The sequence below is a fragment of the Bubalus kerabau genome, chromosome 2, assembly GCF_029407905.1.
Source record: "Bubalus kerabau isolate K-KA32 ecotype Philippines breed swamp buffalo chromosome 2, PCC_UOA_SB_1v2, whole genome shotgun sequence".
Taxonomy (NCBI): domain Eukaryota; kingdom Metazoa; phylum Chordata; class Mammalia; order Artiodactyla; family Bovidae; genus Bubalus; species Bubalus kerabau.
The window spans coordinates 158,171,117-158,189,459 of record NC_073625.1 but is presented as its reverse complement, the minus strand read 5'-3'; the positions used below and the strand labels follow the sequence as shown (position 1 = coordinate 158,189,459).

The following is an 18,343-nucleotide window of genomic DNA, read 5'->3' as shown; positions in this document are numbered from 1 at the left end:
TAACATGTTCAAGCCACTGAATGGCTTAATAAAAAGCAAACCATTTAAGTTCATATATGGTAAACAGAGTTCTATCACTGTGCCACAGGAAAAGAAGGAACAGGAGAATGTTAAAAAAGAACTTTGGGGAAAGGGAATATATTTATGTTTTTATGTACTTATATTTTAAGTACAGGGATTTGTCTACTATATACTGACTATCTCCACCTCTTCATCTCCTGTGACTGCTACATCACAGCCCATTCTCCTCTGGCACACCTCTTCCATAAAAACCAACATTTCTACTCCCATTCCTTTACATTCTTTCTTTCTTAAAAATTATTAATTTTTATAATTAATAATTATTATTTGTAAATCATTTTATGGTTTATACAATATTTCCATTTATATCTTGTCTTTTTAAAAAATGATCTTTATGGCAGCCCTGCAAGTCATGTATTATTAAGCATGAGTTCAAAGAGCTTAATAGGAAACAATAGGTTGCAAATTTATGTCTTCTGACTCCCAAAGCCACTGACCTAATCCCAAGGTTACACTGTATCCAGCCGTGTTTCCTCCCTGATCTCTGCTTCCCTATGAAAGAGCCTAGAATTGTATTACTCATGATTAATAAAATTAATTCTTCCCACCTCCACCATTCAATCCAACTCTACTATGGGCCAGCCAGTGAAGGCGAAGAGCCAAGAGAAAGGGAGGAGATGACTAAATGAAACATTACTTACTAAAAAAATACCTACCTTGTCCCTCCATCCAGCAGCCTTTTGAGTATACAGATTGGAGGGGATCAGAGCAAAGTATCAGTCCTTTGAGAATCAAATAGTGGGAGGTTTCTTTGCAATGAAATCTGAGTGAGCTACTTGGACCAAGTTCAGAAATACCAAGACCAAATTTTTGAGCCAGAAATCATTGTGAAAACTGTCTGAGGGGCTCATGTGTTTTCCAAATTGCTAACAACAGGGAAGAAGGCTACAGCCAGAAATTAAAACGTGTAAACACACCCTGTTGTTGGAAAAGGAGGAACTAGTTCATGAGAGGTAGTAAGACATGAGAAACAATGGGAAAATGTCTGACTGGTTGTCAAGAGGCCAGGGTTCCAACCCAGCTGATCCTCTGACTAAAGTGTGTCAGGTAAATCTCTTCACTCCCCTGTGCTTGGGCTGCCTCATCTATGGAATGAAACAGGGGTGGTGATGAGTGAGATGCTCTCTCAGAGCTTCCAAACTTAATATTCTACTTAATAAGGGCTGTCGGCAACTCCCACCCCCCACTAATATCCCCAGCCATACAGCTTTAATTATAAATTAAAATAGCCCTGAGAAACCACAGAGTTAATTCCCATTAGTATAGCCTTTAACTCATATGGAGGAATGATTTCCTTCTCCTTAAGCCTTGCTGAGGGACAAAAGACATAATTAATCGGCTCTGACAGCAATATTCATGAAACGAGAAGCACTGAGAAACAGGAAGGCAGCAGGAAAAAGGTCCCAAACTGTGTCTTGCACCTCATAGCCTCTGACACAACACTTGAGAATTTCCACACCAAGGTCTCCCTAAACATTGAGAATTCAAACTCAGGCCAGTTAAAAGCTAAGATTTCAGAGACAGCTGCTGCTTCTCTCATTTCTCCACTAATTTTGAGAACAACAACAAAAAAAATCAAAAGAATTACATAGTGCAGGGATGGGGTGGGAGGGGCCACAGCTCCTGTCCCCTGGCCAGGCCTAGACTAACAGGTTCTAAAGCAGCTCAGACGCCTGTCTCAGAGGGAAGAGGCCAGAGCGGCCCCACTCCACAGATGGCATCTCACTGTCCTCCCCTCCCCCTTCATAAGCTCCCTCCCCCACTTCCCACGGGTTTCCAAGCACCGCCAAACTGGTTGTTACAGGGCTCTGCAAACAGCCTAATTCCATAGCTAGCCCCCTCCCAGCTATGTACACACAGGGAAAGAAATAAAAGGGTACTTTGTTCATTTTGTAAGGCTCACAGGGGACATCACTAAACCCCAAGTTCTCCGTCTGTTTTCTTTTCTTTAAAGCAATCAGGAGCTGCAAATGCTCTGAGCTAAGTTGAGCACCGAGAAACAATCACTCTCCAAAGACATGGCCATGCTTCATTTGAAAGGACTGGTTTCAAATATATAATATGTATCCAGTGCTTCAAAGAGTTCATACCTTTTGGTTCAGTAATTCAGCTGCTGGAAATATATAAAAAAGAAGTCACTAAAAATACAGACAAAAATGTATACATGAGAAAATATTCATTGCATCATTTTTCATGATGCAAAAAAGATAGAACACTAAATAGCCAGCTTTTAGGGTAGCATCAATATAGGATAGATATTAACACTTCTGTTCGCAAAAAACTTTATAAGGGAGCATGGAAAATGCTCATGATGCTATGTGAAAAAATGGGATACAGTATGATATAAAGCCATCAAAAGCAATATAGCATAGAATAATGGATCTTAACAAGAAACAAAGTGCATTTAATATTTTACCATTAAGTGTAATGTTTGCCATATGTTATTTGTAAATATTCTTTATTATGTTAAGAAAACTCCCTCTATTCTGATTCTGAACAGCTTTTGCATTATTTGATAAGAAACATTTTAAAACATTTTCTATCTATTTAATATCATGTGTCATGTCTGACTTTTTGCAACCCCATGGACTGTAGCCCAAAAGGCTCCTCTGTCCATGGAATTCTCCAGGCAAGAATACTGGAGTGGGTAGCCATTCCCTTCTACAGGGGAAATTCCCAACACAGGGATCAACCCTGTGTCTCCTGCGTTGCAGGCATATTCTTTACCATCTGAGCCATCAGGGAAGCCTCCATTAATCTGTTAATATGAATTTTCCAATATTATATCAACTCTGCAATTTCAGGATAAAACCAAATTGTTTACCATGTATTACCTTTTTAACACATTGCTGGATTTGGCCTGCTCAGGTTTTATGATTGTTGTATGTCTATTTCTAAGTAAGTTTGTGCTATAATTTCCATTTCTCCTCTTGTTCTTGACAAATTTGTACATTGAGGTTATCATAGCTTGAAAAATGCATTTCTATTCCCTGGAATGATTTATGCAAGTTTGAAATTATTTCTTTGAGTGCTTGGTAGAACTTGATCATAAACCCATCTAAATCTAGACCTTCCTTTATGGAGAAATATTTGATGAATGGAGTATTTAATTTAAAAATAAAGAAATATTCAGCCTATTTTTTCCAGTTTAGGTAAGTTATATTTATCTAAAAATATATTAACTTCCTCTAAGCTTTCAAATGTTTTAGCATCATGTAGTTCATAATATTTTTTAATATCTACAACATCTGCTTTTCTACTCCTAATATTGCTTAGGAATACTGTGCCTCTCTTTCCTTTTGAAATTGATCTCACCAGGTGTTAATCAACATTACTAGGTTTTACCAAGAACCAAATTGTATCATTTTTGATCCTCTCCATTGAATAATGAAATTATTATTTCCATCTGTTTTCTCTATTTTGCATCTTTTTTAACTCTTCAGTGTCTAGCTAATTTTCAGACTTTTTTTTTTCTCATTTTAACATTTTATGCTTTAGCTGCTTACCCCTACCCCAAGTCTTGACCCATCATATTTTTGTCATCATCCAGTTAAAAATAGGTTCTGATTTCCATTGCAATTTCTTTGATCCAAGGGTCATTTTGAAACATATTTCTATAATTATTAACAGTCATTGTTTATTATCAGTGTCTAGTTTAACTACATTGTGGTCACAAATCTGGTCTGGATGAAACCAATCAGTTGTTCACTGTTAAGACTTGCTTGATGACCAAGTTTGAGGTCACTTTTTATAAGTGTTCTTTGTGTGCTTGAAAATGTGCATCCTGTGGTTTTGAGATGCAATGCCTTCACATGTCTATCTGCTCAAACTTACTAATTGTATAGTTCAAATATTGTATGTGGTAGCTGATCTTTTCCCCTCTTTATCAAGCACTAATGAAGCACATTACAATATCATTGGGAATATATGTTTCCCATTGCAGTTCTCTCAATTTTTCTATAACATGCATAATATACATTGAGACCACGTTATGAGATGCAGAAAAGCTTTTTCTGATGAGTTCAAACTTTTGAACCAATATCACATTCTTTTATCTCTAAAAATGCTTTTTTGACAGTTTCATCAGATGTCAGAATTGCCAGCTTTTAGTTTATAATTACCTGTTTACCTTTCTGTATCCTTATGTTTTAGACACGTCTTTTATAAATAGCAAATAGCTAAATTTTCATCTAGTTGAACAATCTTTGATTTCTTTATAGTTGCTAATCATTTCATTTTACTTTTACACCTTATTTTGTGTTTGCTACCTGTCTTGCCTATTCTATATCGCTTCTCTCAACTTTCTCACCTTCATATTTCATAGTTTTCTCATTTCAATTTCCCCTTTAGTTAGCAAGTTATTCATTCTTTTACTAAATTTTAATGGTTGCCTTAGAAATTTTAACACGTACACTTGATCTATCAAAGTACAAGTTTAATCTATCTTTAACCTCCTCCCAAACCATGCAGAAACTTTGGAAAACATTGACTCCTTTTGTTTCTTCAACTTCAGTCACTTCCTTTATCTAGTTTCCACTAAAGACATCATTATCACCTTACATACAGTCAGTGTGTGTTTTACTTAAAATTTTTCCTTTTCTTTGTTTTTCGCTTCTTGTTTCTGAGACCTTCCATCTGGTAATAATTTTCTTCTGCCTGAAATGTATACTTTTTTGAGGATCTGCTAGACCTCTAGGGATTTTTTTTAAGTTTGAAAGTCTTTGTCTTTGCTTTTTAAAGATATCTTTAATGAAAACTGAATCCTAGGCTGATAATTAACATCTATTGGGGCATAAAATTTAATATTCTACTGGTCTTCTGGCTTCTATTGCCACACTGTCGGGATAATTTGTCATGTCTTTAAAAATAAGCTGCCTCTTCTCTTTGACCTTGCTTAAGATCTTCTCTTTATCTTTTGTGTTCTGCAATTTAATTATATTTTATCTCTGTGTGGATTTCTTTTTCCTTATCCTGAATGGAATTCAGATGACTTCTGAAATTATAATTAAACTTACCTTGAGTCTGAATTCGGTATCTTCCACATTGATTAACCTTTCTTTTGGGTTTTACATTGCTTTGCCTCTCTGTTGCCACGAGAAAATTATCTTCAGATCTATCATTCATCTGACAATTTCCCTGTTCAGACTGGATTAATCTGTTGTTAAATCCATTCACTGAGTTCTTTCTTCCTGTTTATTTTAATAATTTTATTTATTTATGGCTGTGCTGGGTCTTCATTGCTGCATAGGCTTGTTGTAGTGTTGCAGCGAGCAAGGGTTATTCTCTAGTTGCAGTGTGCAGGCTTCTCATTGCGGTGACTTCTCTAGCTGCGGAGCATGGGCTCGAGGGTGCATGGGCTTCAGTAGTTGCGACACGTGGGCTCAGTAGTTGCTCTATAGCACAGGCTCAGTAGTTATGGCACACAGGATTAGTTGCCTCACAGCATGTGGAATCTTCCCAGCTGCTACTGCTAAGTCACTTCAGTTGTGTCCGACTCTGTGTGACCCCATAGACGGCAGCCACCAGGCTCCCCTGTCCCTGGGATTCTCCAGGCAAGAACACTGGAGTGGGTTGCCATTTCCTTCTCCAATGCATGAAAGTGAAAAGTGAAAGTGAAGTCTTTCAGTCGTGTCCGACTTTTCACGACCCCATGGACTGCAACCTACCAGGCTCCTCCATCCATGGGGATTTTCCAGGCAAAGTACTGGAGTGGGGTGCCATTGCCTTCTCCGGGAATCTTCCCGGATCAGGGATCAAATCTGTGTCTCCTGCATTGGCAGGCAGATTCTTTACCACTGAACCACCGGGGAAGTCTCCTCTTTTCTTTCCCCAAGTTCTATTTGGTCCTGTCTCAAATCAGCTTGGTTAGTCTTTAGAGTTTCTGTTTCTCAGCTCATACCTTGTGTTTAGCGATTTTTTTTTTCCCCCAAACTATGAGATGCCTATTTTCCTTCTAATTTCATTGATGGGGATTCTTTGAAGTTTAGGGTAAAAATAGATTCCTCCAAAAGAAAGGAGAAACTGGTCCCTCGGTACCAGGGACACTTGCAATGCAGGAATTCCTTAAAAGTTTTCATCTTAAGGTTTTTCTGACCACTTAGTTATTGTGATTCTGGATACAAATCCGTTTCACAGCTGACTCAGAATCACAAATTCTCAGGACCAAATAATTAGGATCTGCTCAGAACCAAAATTATTGATAAGTGATTTTCCTTACAGACATAGGGTTAGAAAGAAGGTTTGTTGTTTAGTCACTAAGACATGTCCAGCTCTTTGCAACCCCATGAACTATAGCCCACTAGGCTCTTCTGTCCATGGGATTTCCCAGGCAAGAATACTGGAGTATGTTGCCATTTCCTTCTCCAGGGGATCTTCCTGACCCAGGGATCAAACCCACGTTTCCTGCATTGGCAGGCGGGTTCTTTAACACTGAGCCATCTGGGAAGACCAGAAAGAAAGAAGGTAAATAATTTTTAATTTTTTAAAAATTCTCATTCATATTTCCAAAGAGTGAGAAGCCCTTTGAAGTCCTAGGTTTAAGACCAAAGGGTTCCCCCCAGATGTCTTACTTTCTCTCTTGTCCCCTGTGCCCTCAGGCCAGGAAAGGAGAAGTTCAAGTTAACCTGGTCTGGCAATTGTCCTCAAGGCAAAAAGCCAGCTTCAGTGCTCAGTAGACCTCTCTTCACTTAACATTTGGCCTGTGTAGTCATTACTTTCTTATAGAGTATTGCACTTAAGAAAATAATCTTTCTATTGTACCCAACATTTTCAAATTGTTTCATCAGGAGTATTGATGAATTATATTGTTAGAAACAGAATTCAACCCTAGAGATTCACATTCAAAGCCACAGAACCTTGCAGTCTGATGGCCAAATCAGAACCTGATCTAAGCCAAAAGCGTATTAGCTCAGGACCTGCTACTTTGTAATATCTGCTGATACTTCTAGCACTATCTATGAGCCAAGTATATTGATAAATATTTCACAAGTATTATTTTTTTCATCTTTACAGTGATCCTAAGGGCTAGGTAAAATTATTACCCCATTTTACAGATAGAGAACCTGAAGCACAGAGAAGTTAACACAGAGAAGTTAAGTAATTACCCTTAGGTAATTACCCATAGTCAAGTGACAGCTCTAGGATGTGGCCTAAATAAAAACTTCAGTGATTACGCGCTTAAGCTCTACGTAATTTTACTTAATAAATAATGAAGAGGAAGAGAGGAAACGACAGTACGAGAGAGGGAGAGAACACATTACTAGGTATGGCACAGCCAGTAATAGGATCCAGACTTCTCAATGTACAATCGTTTCTAATTCCCTATGCTCATGTCACGGTTGAGATATTTTCATCTTTTTAAAAGTATATTCTTTAATTTTAAAAGTAGACACAGAGTACAGACTGGAAATTAAAACTACATTAAAAAAAAAAAAGCCCTCAAAGGAATGACTGTTAGGTAATTAGATATCAACTCTCAGTGGCCACCAGTTGCAAAATCCAGCCCAATATTAATACCTTTGATCATATTTGAAGACTATTCCTGATGATACACTAACAGCAAACTTTTTTTGGTCACAATTCTAATTTCATCTACTTCTGTCCAGGTCTAACATCAAAAAAAAAAAAAAAAACCCTTTGATTTATACTGGTTATCTCTAAACCAGTGATTTCCATAGTTTTTAAAAACTAGAGAAGGACTTCAGAATACCTCTACTCCTAATTCCTTCATATATAAGGATGTCCAAAATTCAGTCTCAGAAATGGCAACCCCCGGAGAAGAGCAGATCTCCCAGCTTTCCCAAGTTCATCTCACCCTTTCTCCTATCCACTTGCCCACCCACTAGTGAGAAAGAGAGCTTATCACAGAGGATGTATTGGATTCTCATCTTTGCCTGCTTTTCCTACTCCTTCCACTCAGCAATACGTGCAACTCCAACAAGAGATCTGCCTTTAATTGGGCAATTAAACCTCCAGTTAATACCTTCTCTCCTTCCCGACCACACAGCAGGGTAAGTAGGGGAAGTGGCCCCTGATCTGTGCTCAAAAACAGGAGTTCAGGACCCCTTAAAGTGCAAAAAGCTACAGTCAAACCAATTTATGAATCAAATAACCCACAAGTATGCTCTGAGCCTTACTACAGGTGCTATAAATATTGAGGGGATGGAGAGATGGCTAAACACTGTTCCAGTCTTCGAGAAACTAATGATGGAGATGGGAGAATAATGCATAGATAAATCCAAAAAAAATTATATAAAACTTGCACAGAAAAAAAGCAGAATACATAATACTTGGCAAATGAAGCATCCTGTAATGGTTCAAAGAAAAGAAACCAAGGGTGTCAGGAAAGAGTTCCTGTAGGGTGGGAGGATAGAGCTAGATGTCAAAAGATCAGTAGGTTTAAAAGAGGAAAGATGAGAAGGGAGGGGTGTGGGAAGGGTAGTTTAGTGGGAAGGCACTGTAGATGCCCCAAATACTGCTCTCAGTTATCAAAGCAAAAATGACTAAAGTACATTGTTAATATGCTCTTTAAATATAATGTGATATAACAAAGTACCTATAAGGATACTGGCAAAAATAACATATCATCAAGAATGCTTAAACGTAACTTATTCAGAATCTAAATCCTGAGATTGACCTCACCTCTCTTTAAAAGGATAGTAGTGATCATAATGGAGAAGGCAATGGCACCCCACTCATGCCTGGAAAATCCCATGGACAGAGGAGCCTGGTGGGCTGCAGTCCATGGGGTCGCTAAGAGTCGGACACGACTGAGCAACTTCACTTTCACGCATTGGAGAAGGAAATGGCAACCCACTCCAGTATTCTTGCCTAGAAAATCCCATGGACAGAGGCACCCAGTGGGCTACAGTCCACGGGGCTGCGAAAGAGTCGGACAAGGCTTAGTGACTAAGCAATAGGACAGCAGTGATCATAAAGACTAATTTTGCAAAGATGTTAGCCTAAGATAATGGGGGTAAAGACTTAGAGTTTAATTTCTCTAAAGCCAGCAGAGATGTTAACCTTCTAGATGTTCAACAGAGAACTTATATCAATGCAAATATTAGGACATCAGAAATTGTAAAAGTCAAGATTAGAGGTCCTCAAAGCAGTAAAGAACAAGATGGGATAGTAAACCTAATTTGATTATAAACATTTTCAAGCTCAAAAGAACATCAAAAAATCTAGCCAAATGTTTTAAATTTTGGAAACTTGGCTTTGTTTTTCATGTGCTGAATTCTTGCTTATTAAGAAGCTCTGAGGAAAAATATCTGAAGCTGATGTAATTAGCCCAAGTTAAATGCATCTAACATACTTCCTGGTCAAGCTTATAAGTATTTGATTCTTTAAATCTAACTAATAAACAGCTTGTCCAAAGTTGCCATCTGAAGAAAGGTGTCATAGAAAGCATTAACAAGACAAAATAGGGAAATAAAACCAAACGGTATTACAAATTCCTCAAATGAAATTTATAGTGTGGTGTATTTTCCTTAAATTAGTACAAACAAGATTTTAGACACAGCAGCTAACTCCTGGTTGTCCCTGGCCTGTGGGTCTTCTCCTATTATATTTTCCTGCACAGTTTCCTCCCCTTGAATATCTAATATGTTCACACTAAAATCATGGGAACCAGAGGGAGGCACCATATTCTTGTAGCCAGGGCTTGGTTCCCTGCCACCCTCAGAATTCTCCATTATTCCTAAGCATCTCATCCATGTTCAGGGAAGAGCAGGGATCTCTTGAGTGTCCGAACAAACAGCAGCTGCACCCACCGAAGTCTGAACGCTCACCACTTCTTCTTTCCTTCAGTAATGCTAGGACACAAGAACCTATGCAGCCACAGACAACAATAAGGAATTTAAATTAGCTTTCAAACCAGGGAGTGGTAACAAGCAGGGCCACAGCCAAGCCCATTGTTGACACCATCCTGCCAGGACTGGAGATGCTCTTAGATGTCGAAGATATCAACTCTCCCAGACCTGGGGAGAGGAGTGAAATATTGAGGCTTGGAAGGAAGTGTGAAAAGCAACTAAATGCTTATCATGTAAGAAAAGTAAGTGCGCTGACTCTGATCCTCTATCAGGCAGTGATCAGAAACCTATTCATTTGCTTCTTCAAAACTGATTTTTTTTCATCTATAATAGGGAGAATGAAGTGACACTTTCTACTCTGAGACTCTGCTCAAAATGGAAATTTGCAAAATCACCCATAAGTGAATATGAGAAAAGCAAGTTTTATCTATACCAAGATGGTAATTTTTTACCTATCAGATTAGCAAAAATCAAAAAGTGTGATGACAAAGTGTGTTGGTGAACATGTGGAGAAACCATCATGTGATACATTTCTGATAAGAACAAAAACTGTGCAAATTCCACCAAAGTTGATTTGACACTATTCATCAAAGTTACAAATGTGTATACCTTTTGTCTAGCAATCCCACTTCCAAAAATATATTCTATAGCCATACCTGAGCATGCAGAGTATGTACAGGGTTATTTACTACATCATTGTTTTCAAAAGAAACAACCTCATTGTGCATTAATCTGGTTAAATTTAATATATCCATACATTGTAAAATATGTAGCCATTAAAAAAAAATCCAGAATAGCCAACATAATATTCAATAAAGTTGGAAGACTGAAACAATCCAACTCAAGACTTACTCTGCTGCTGCTGCTGCTAAGTCGTGTCAGTTGTGTCCAATTCTGTGCAACCCCATAGACCGCCGCCCACCAGGCTCCTCCGGCCCTGGGATTCTCCAGGCAAGACTACTGGAGTGGATTGCCATTTCCTTCTCCAGTGCATGAAAGTGAAAAGTGAAAATGAAAGTGAAGTCATGTCTGACTCCTCGCGACCCCATGGACTGTAGCCCACCAGGCTCCTCCATCCATGGGATTTCCCAGGCAAGAGTACTGGAGTGGGTTGCCATGGCCTTCTCTGAAGACTTACTCACTCTAAAGTTACGGTAATCAAGACTGTGGTATTGAACAAAGAGTAAATGAATAAATCAATGGAACAGAACAGATAGCCCAGAAACAGACCCACATAAATGGAAATCAACTGATCTTTTACAAACAAACAAAGGCAATACCATGAAACAATTTTCAACAAATGGTGCTGGAACAACAGTTTTCCACAAATGGTGCTGGAACAACTGAACATCCCTATGCAAAAAAAAAAAATGAATTTAACCATACCCTTCACAGAAGTTAACTCAAAATGAATCACAAACCTATAAAACACAAAAACTAGATAGATAACATAGGGGGAAAAAACCAAATGACCTTGGGCATGGTGGTGATTTTTTAGATATAATACCAAAGGGATGATACACCAAAGAATTGATAAGCAGAACTGCATTAAAATTTAAAACAATGCCAAACGAATTAGAAGACAAGCCACAGACTGGGAGAGAATATTTGTAAGACATTTAATAAAAGATTTATTCAAAATATACACAGAATGCTTAAAACACACACACACACACATGGAATTAAAAAAACGGACCAGAAACCTGGACACCTCACCAAAGATAGAGAGATGGCAAAGAAGCATATGAAAAGATACTCTTTTCATCATATGTCATCAGGAAATGCAAATTAAAACAATGAGATACCACCACACCCCCATGAGAATGGCCAAAATCCAGCTAACACATCAAATGTTGGCGAGTATGTGGAGCAACAGAGGAGTTGCCTTCACTGCTGGTGGGAATGAAAAATGGTACAGCCACCCTGGAAGACAGCTTGGCAGTTTCTTACAAAACATATTCTTACATACAATCCAGCAACTGTGCTCTTTGGTACTGTCAGCTCGCAAAGGAGTTGACAACTTATGTCCACACAAAAACCTGCACAGGAGTGTGTAGAGCAACTTTATTCATAATTGCCAAAACTTGGAAGTAATCAAGATATTCTGCAATAGATGGATGGATAAACTGATACATGCAGACAATGGAATATTATTTGGCACTAAAAAGAAATGAGCTATCAAGCCTTGGAGGAATCCTTTCACATTGCTAAGTGAAAAAAGGCCAATCTGAAAAGGTTACACTGTGATACCAACTATAGGACATTCTGATAAAGGAAAAACTAGCAAGACAATGAAAAGGTCAGTGACTGGTAGGGGCTGAAGGGTGAGAGAGAGCTGAACAGGCAGAGCACGAAATTTTTAGGGCAGTGAAAACACAGTGTATGATATCATAGTGACGGATACAGGTCATTACACATTTGTCCAAACCCACAGAATGCACGACACCAAGAGTTAACTATAATGGAAACCATGTACTCTAGACGACTGTGATGTCTCGATGTAGGTTCATCAATCATAACAGATGTACCACTCTGGTAGGGGAAGTTGGTAATGGGGAGTCTATGTACTGGGTGGGGGCAGGGAATACATGGGGAAGTCTATACCTTCCCTTCAATTTTGCTGTGACCCTAAAACTGCTATTTTAAAGTATACTATTAATAAAAAGGGGACTTCCCTGGTCCAGTGGTTAAGATTCCACACTCTCAACACCAGGTGTGTGGGTTCCACCCTTGGTCGGGAAAACTAAGATCTCATATGTCATATGGTGTAGCCAAAAAAATAATTTAAATTAAGTAAAAAGAAAAAAAGTTAAGAAGCCCTATATGCTGATATGGAATGACATACAATATATATTATTACAGTAAAAAAAAAAAAAAAGGCAGATTCATATGGATGGTGCAGTACAATTTGATTTTTGAAAGAAGCCAAAAAGCACCCATATGCATTTGCTTATATATTTCGAAAAAAAAAATACAGAAGAAACCAATAACTATTGGTCTATTAAAGAAATAACTGGATGGCTGAAGGACAGAGGTTAGAGAATTTTCACTAAATGCCCTTTTAAGTTTAAAAAATTAAAACATGAGAACGTATGATCTATTCAGTTATTCTTTTCTAACAAAAGTAACAGAGTAATAAGAATTCTGTGAGGAAAGAATACCTTATTAACTTTAGTTTTCAATGAGGAATTTTCAAAAAGTTGAGAACTGACCCTGACTTGAGTTTTTTGCTTTTGATTGAAACTTGGACACTAAATAATACATTTCACACTTCTCTTTGGACAAGTGAAAAAGAAGTTGGTACACAATTTTGTGTTCTCTCTCTTCCAAGATTGTACTTTCAAGATTTACCCAGTAAACAGAAAACTACTTCCAATTCACAACCTATTTCAAAAAGAAAAGCTGTGGTTCAGAATAAAACAGTTGTATAAGCTTTTTTTTTCCCCCTTTTCAATTTGAGAAGAAAAGATTCCTCCAACATTCGCATTTAGACACTGATTAGGAAAATAAAATAATCACATTACAGGGATTTCTCCATGGGGGAAAAAAACAGGGCAGGGGGCTAAGTGGGTTGGGGAGAGGGCTTTCTAGGCTTCATTCCATAAACACACTGCCAGCAGAAGACAGGTTTAGTGACTCAGGAAAGGAACAGATTCTCATTGGCCCACTGAGTCTGGGAGCAGCCAATAGCTGAGACGGAAGAAAACTATGAAAATTTAAAAACAAAACAAAACAAAACCCTCCCCAAGCCCTGTTATTGAAATCCAGTGTTGAATCACACTGCTTTTAAAAATTACTAAATACAAAAGAAATTACTAAATGTGAATGCTGGTGAGCCTTAAAAAGATAGCTAAAAAAAGAATTTCTTTTCTTTAATATCGCTTCCCAGTTTCCTACTTCTATCACTTAGGTCCCAGGAGATAGTTACTTGTTTCTTTAATATTGAAACCCAAGTTTTTTTGTTTTTTTGTTTTAATTTTACTCATTAAGTTTCAAAATCCAAGGGCATACGAAGGTATACAGTGAAGAGTTTACCTCTGGTATGTCTCCCAGCAACCAACATGATTAGTTTCTAGTGTACCCTTCCAGAGGTATTCTATATGCATAGAAGAAAACCTTCTTTTCCCATCCCTCCTTTTCTTTCTGTTTTACACAAATGGTTGTCTGGAACCAACAGTCTTTGAATTGAAATAAAAATCAAAGGATCTTTCATAACCTAACTCCTTTTTTTAAATAAGGAAATCATCTTTTAAAAAATTCTTTTCAATCCCATATCACTCAAAGTTAAGGAAGAGTTGTTTGGCAAAAAGAAATAGGAAGTCTAGAAAACTAAATTACATGCAATCAAACAGCAAATCCACTCACTTAACTTCTGGTCCAGGATTTTGACCCCTGGAAAAAGCAAATAGGTCTTTAAAGTTCCCACCAGAGGTTCCACTAGCGCTCCACAGAGATCTGTTCCAAGATCCGGTGGCTCCTTAAGTTAAATTGAAGAGGGAGAGAAGAGGGAAGTAGAAAGCTGAATTCAAATGTTTGGTTCTTGTGGGCTAGCAACAAGGAAGTGAAGGCAGATGAAAGAGAAACCATGACTGCCTTAGATCAGTTAATCAGTAACTCACAAGTGAGAGCACCAACTAGATCTTTCTGCCTTCCAGTGGCAACAGATTAGCTAATGCATGGGCACGTGAATGGTTGGACAGGTTCTTAAGCACCTTGCTAGATTCTGAGGACGGAGCCACAGAGAAAAGAGGCCACTACGAGGGTAAGACACAGAGAAACAGAGGGAAACTCAGAGCACACCCCAGGGTCCTTTGCATTGCCTGAAGCGAGGCTGGGCTGAATTCCAAAGTGAAGTCTGGCATCCAGTCTTCTGAAAACCTCAACCTTTTCTTCTCCCCTGGAGCCAGAGATACAGGGAGAAAAAGAAGGCCTAGGAGAGAAAGGGGTGCATTTAAGGCGAAGTGTGCTAATTAGGTCACTAGACCAGGCGTCTGCTGGCAAGTCAAGGCTCAATTCCCAGCTGTTTGAGATGGACATCCCTGAGCCTCAGTTTCTTCCTGGGTTAAACCCTCTCAAAAACACTGTGAATCTGAAACCAGCTGAGTATAGTCTCAACACCATGGCCAGAGTAGTTTCAGGAGTATCAAAACTCCAGCCTCTGGCCAAAGTTTAGAAATTTTCAGCAACTGTCCGAGGTGATTCAGGTCTCCAATTTAAAAACATTACGGAAACATGCCATCTGATTCCATCCTGCAGTAAGTCATTATTTCAAGAAAAATAAGTGAGCAAAGCTTACACAAGATAAAAATCAACATCTAAGTCTTGGGATGCCAGAAAACACACATTAAAATCATGAGGGGTCCTCTTAGACCCAGCATAATTTGACAACAATCTCAAAGTGATAAGTGGGCCACTTTGATGTGGAAAAGCATTTGCACAAGAGAATCTAAACACCACTCACTTCTAAACAAATAGCCAACACAGTTTATAAACAAAGCCTTGAATGTTTTTCTGGAACCAGACCTGAATTTATAACCTCCTAAACTCCATACAGGGAATGCAGCATCTCCACTCACCAGAAAGCTTATCAGAGAAACTTCTAAATGTCTGTATTTTGGATGGCATGCTGAGTTTGAATGAAAACTCAGTATTTTTCATAATTTAGCCTTGCTTTTCTGAATGACAACATGACATAACAGAACACGGAGACAGACAGACCTGGGTTCTAATTCCAAGACACTTTCATAGTCACTTAGATTTGGGGCAGGAAACTAATCTCCAAGTCTCACTGTTTCATTAAGTAGTATGGGATAATAATTCCTGAATCTCTTTATGAATTTTAAAGTTGAACTAAAATAAATACATAGGCACATGATTGGACTATATCAATGTTCATTTTCTCCTTTTCTTCTAGAACTCCTTAAGATATTTACTGTATAATAACCAGAAACGCTGCTCTCCCTTACATTGTCTTAATCACGGTAGAATTCTTCAGGCCAAAATACATATTAAAGATCTCTTTCTTGTTTATACACATGAACCATATACATTCTCATGACATACATTTGCTTATAACCAAATATTTAAATCAGAAGGTACCCACTGTCAATTCCACTCAGTGAAATTAAACTAAATCATAAAACATTCTTGGTGTTTGACCACTTTATAACTACAAGTTTATATTACAAACACCAAAGTCTAGAGAAAGGATTTCATATCCGCCCTCCCTAGATTTCCTAGAAACAGCAGCATCATTAGTAATCATAACATTTTCACCCCAGTTTTTTCATTTATTAGCTGTAGGACTTTAAGAAATCCTTTGGCAACCTTGGGCTCTGGCTTCCCGAGTCATATAATAAACACAGTAGACATATTTTTCTGCTCTGTAACATGACAGATCACGAGGCACAAGCATTTGGTGCTTTTAACACATTGAAAATGCAGAACTTGATGAGACTTTAACTTTGCTACAAAAGTTTTCTTAGCTGTCCCTTCTGTGTCCATCCTGCCCTCTTTTACTTTGAAGCACAGAAGACAGAGACCCTGAGGATAATAACACAAAGCTGTGTAAACTTCTTCACGGCTTCTTAAAATGCACTTCTAATTCGGCACACCCTACCACAGCAGTCCTGGATTTCTCCTTAAACAAAAATGGTCACGGGTATCAAAGAAATGTGAGTGAGTGTCCACTGAACTGTGTCTAAATGATTTTCCTTGTGAGCAAAGCCAGCCTGGAATAAGCCCCTACTAGTGAAGAGAGAGAACATGCTTCCCAGGCCGAGGAGGCATTGTTCAAAGAAATGAGTTCTGCACCACTTCGGCCACAATTCACAGCTGAGTCTGATTTTCTGAAACAAAGAGCAATAACCAAATGGCAATGCTCTTCAGCAAGCTTCTCTGAGCTGATAATGTTGAGCAGACTCATGAGGCTGAAGAAAAGGAGGCTACAGTCTCCCTCATCTTCTGTGTCCCAAGAGTGACCAGAGGAAACATTTGTCAACCTTGGTTATTATTATGCCAGAGGTTTGTCATGACTATAATGGATTTCAGTGGAGTCTAAATGCATGAAAAATGCCTAGAAATTATTCCAGTTCAAAAGTTAAAATATTCACATACCCTACTGTATTCCTTTTAACCTTCTACCATAATTTTATATCTTTTTTTTTTCTCAGACAAATAATAGTCATGATCCTTCAAGCATGCAGACCAGAACTATTCTTAGAAGGGAGCTGCAGGAGGTTTATTATGTCATGAAACACAGAGCCAGAACAAAGGACTACTGAATCACTCACCTTATCTTCATCTAAGAAACCTGAGAATTACAGGGTTTCTCTTTTCCTCCCAAATTCAAGAACTGCACTTGCCAAGGCTGCAGGTTTTATGGTTGAGACTGTATTACAAAAATGTAAAAAGACAGATGCACATAATGTTTCTTACTGTATATATGACTCATCTAAAATGCTCAAAAACAAGGTTCAGGATATTTTTTATCAAAGTTTAAGCCTTTGTTTCCGAATCTAGATGTCTGATTGCTTGGCACTTATTTAAGCGCTCTCCTTAAGAGTGCCACAGATAGCATCTTTTCCCTGAAAACCTGAAACAGGATTAAAATTATTTCAGAAGTCACAATTCTTAGTTCATTGAGAAGAGAAATCTAGGTTTACTTATCTATATCTTATATATCACTTTGTTGTATATCTTATATATAACTGGTTTTCAATAAATACTGTTGACTAAATGAATAAATAGGAAGGATTTAAGTTTTCCCAGTATTTTATAGCACCCTAATATAAACCACTTTTATCATATTCTATTTCTGTAACTGTCTTTATAATTATTTAGAAAACTAATTCTAAAAATAAGTTTAATTGATGTTGATGATGTGGGGAAATGTATCAAACAGAAGCAATGACTGTAACAGCTTTTATGAATAATCTGGTGCAGCTATAAATCCTGGCTCTGCCCATCAACCTTCTCTCCCTTTGTCTCATCCCATGGCCTCTCCCCAGCCTTCCCCCAAGCACTCCCAGTCTCATTATCCCATGATCTGCTAAACTGCAGTTTACCTCCTGGAACCAGCAGAAACACATGTCACTGAGAATTAGGGAATTGGAGCCAGTTACAAGCCACCAAATAGGGTCACAAAGTATCTGAACCTGAAAATTAAGAGTTTTTATATTTTTAATGATAAAAAACTTAATTAGACACTTCTAAACGTTTGAGCCAGATGGATTGCATAATGTCTCGGCATTCATAATGAATGGGATGGGAAAGAGAACTTTAACAGCATGTTATTTGTTAATCATCTGAAAAGTCATACTACCCTTGACTTCATTTGCTGATGGTGGAAGGATATTGTCTGAATACTACCACTAATAAACATTTGCTATTCTTGAAGGCAAATTACTTAAAAATAGGATATAGCAGACAGTGCTCATGTATTACTACACTTA

The 18,343-nt window shown here is 38.0% G+C and overlaps 1 protein-coding gene across 10 annotated transcripts in view; it reads right to left on the bottom strand.

The window, feature by feature from the left end:
* The window catches only part of PLCH1 (phospholipase C eta 1), a 251,755-nt gene that overhangs the window by 231,070 nt on the left and 2,342 nt on the right, over positions 1 to 18,343 (bottom strand). Inside the window, exon 1 of one of the 10 annotated variants that reach the window (XM_055569267.1) lies at positions 17,183 to 17,250. The exons of the other annotated variants lie outside the window; for them this stretch is intronic. The gene's annotated coding sequence lies outside the window, so the exon portion shown is untranslated. Of the gene's footprint in view, positions 1 to 17,182; positions 17,251 to 18,343 lie in introns of those variants that run through there. 10 annotated transcript variants of the gene reach the window in all.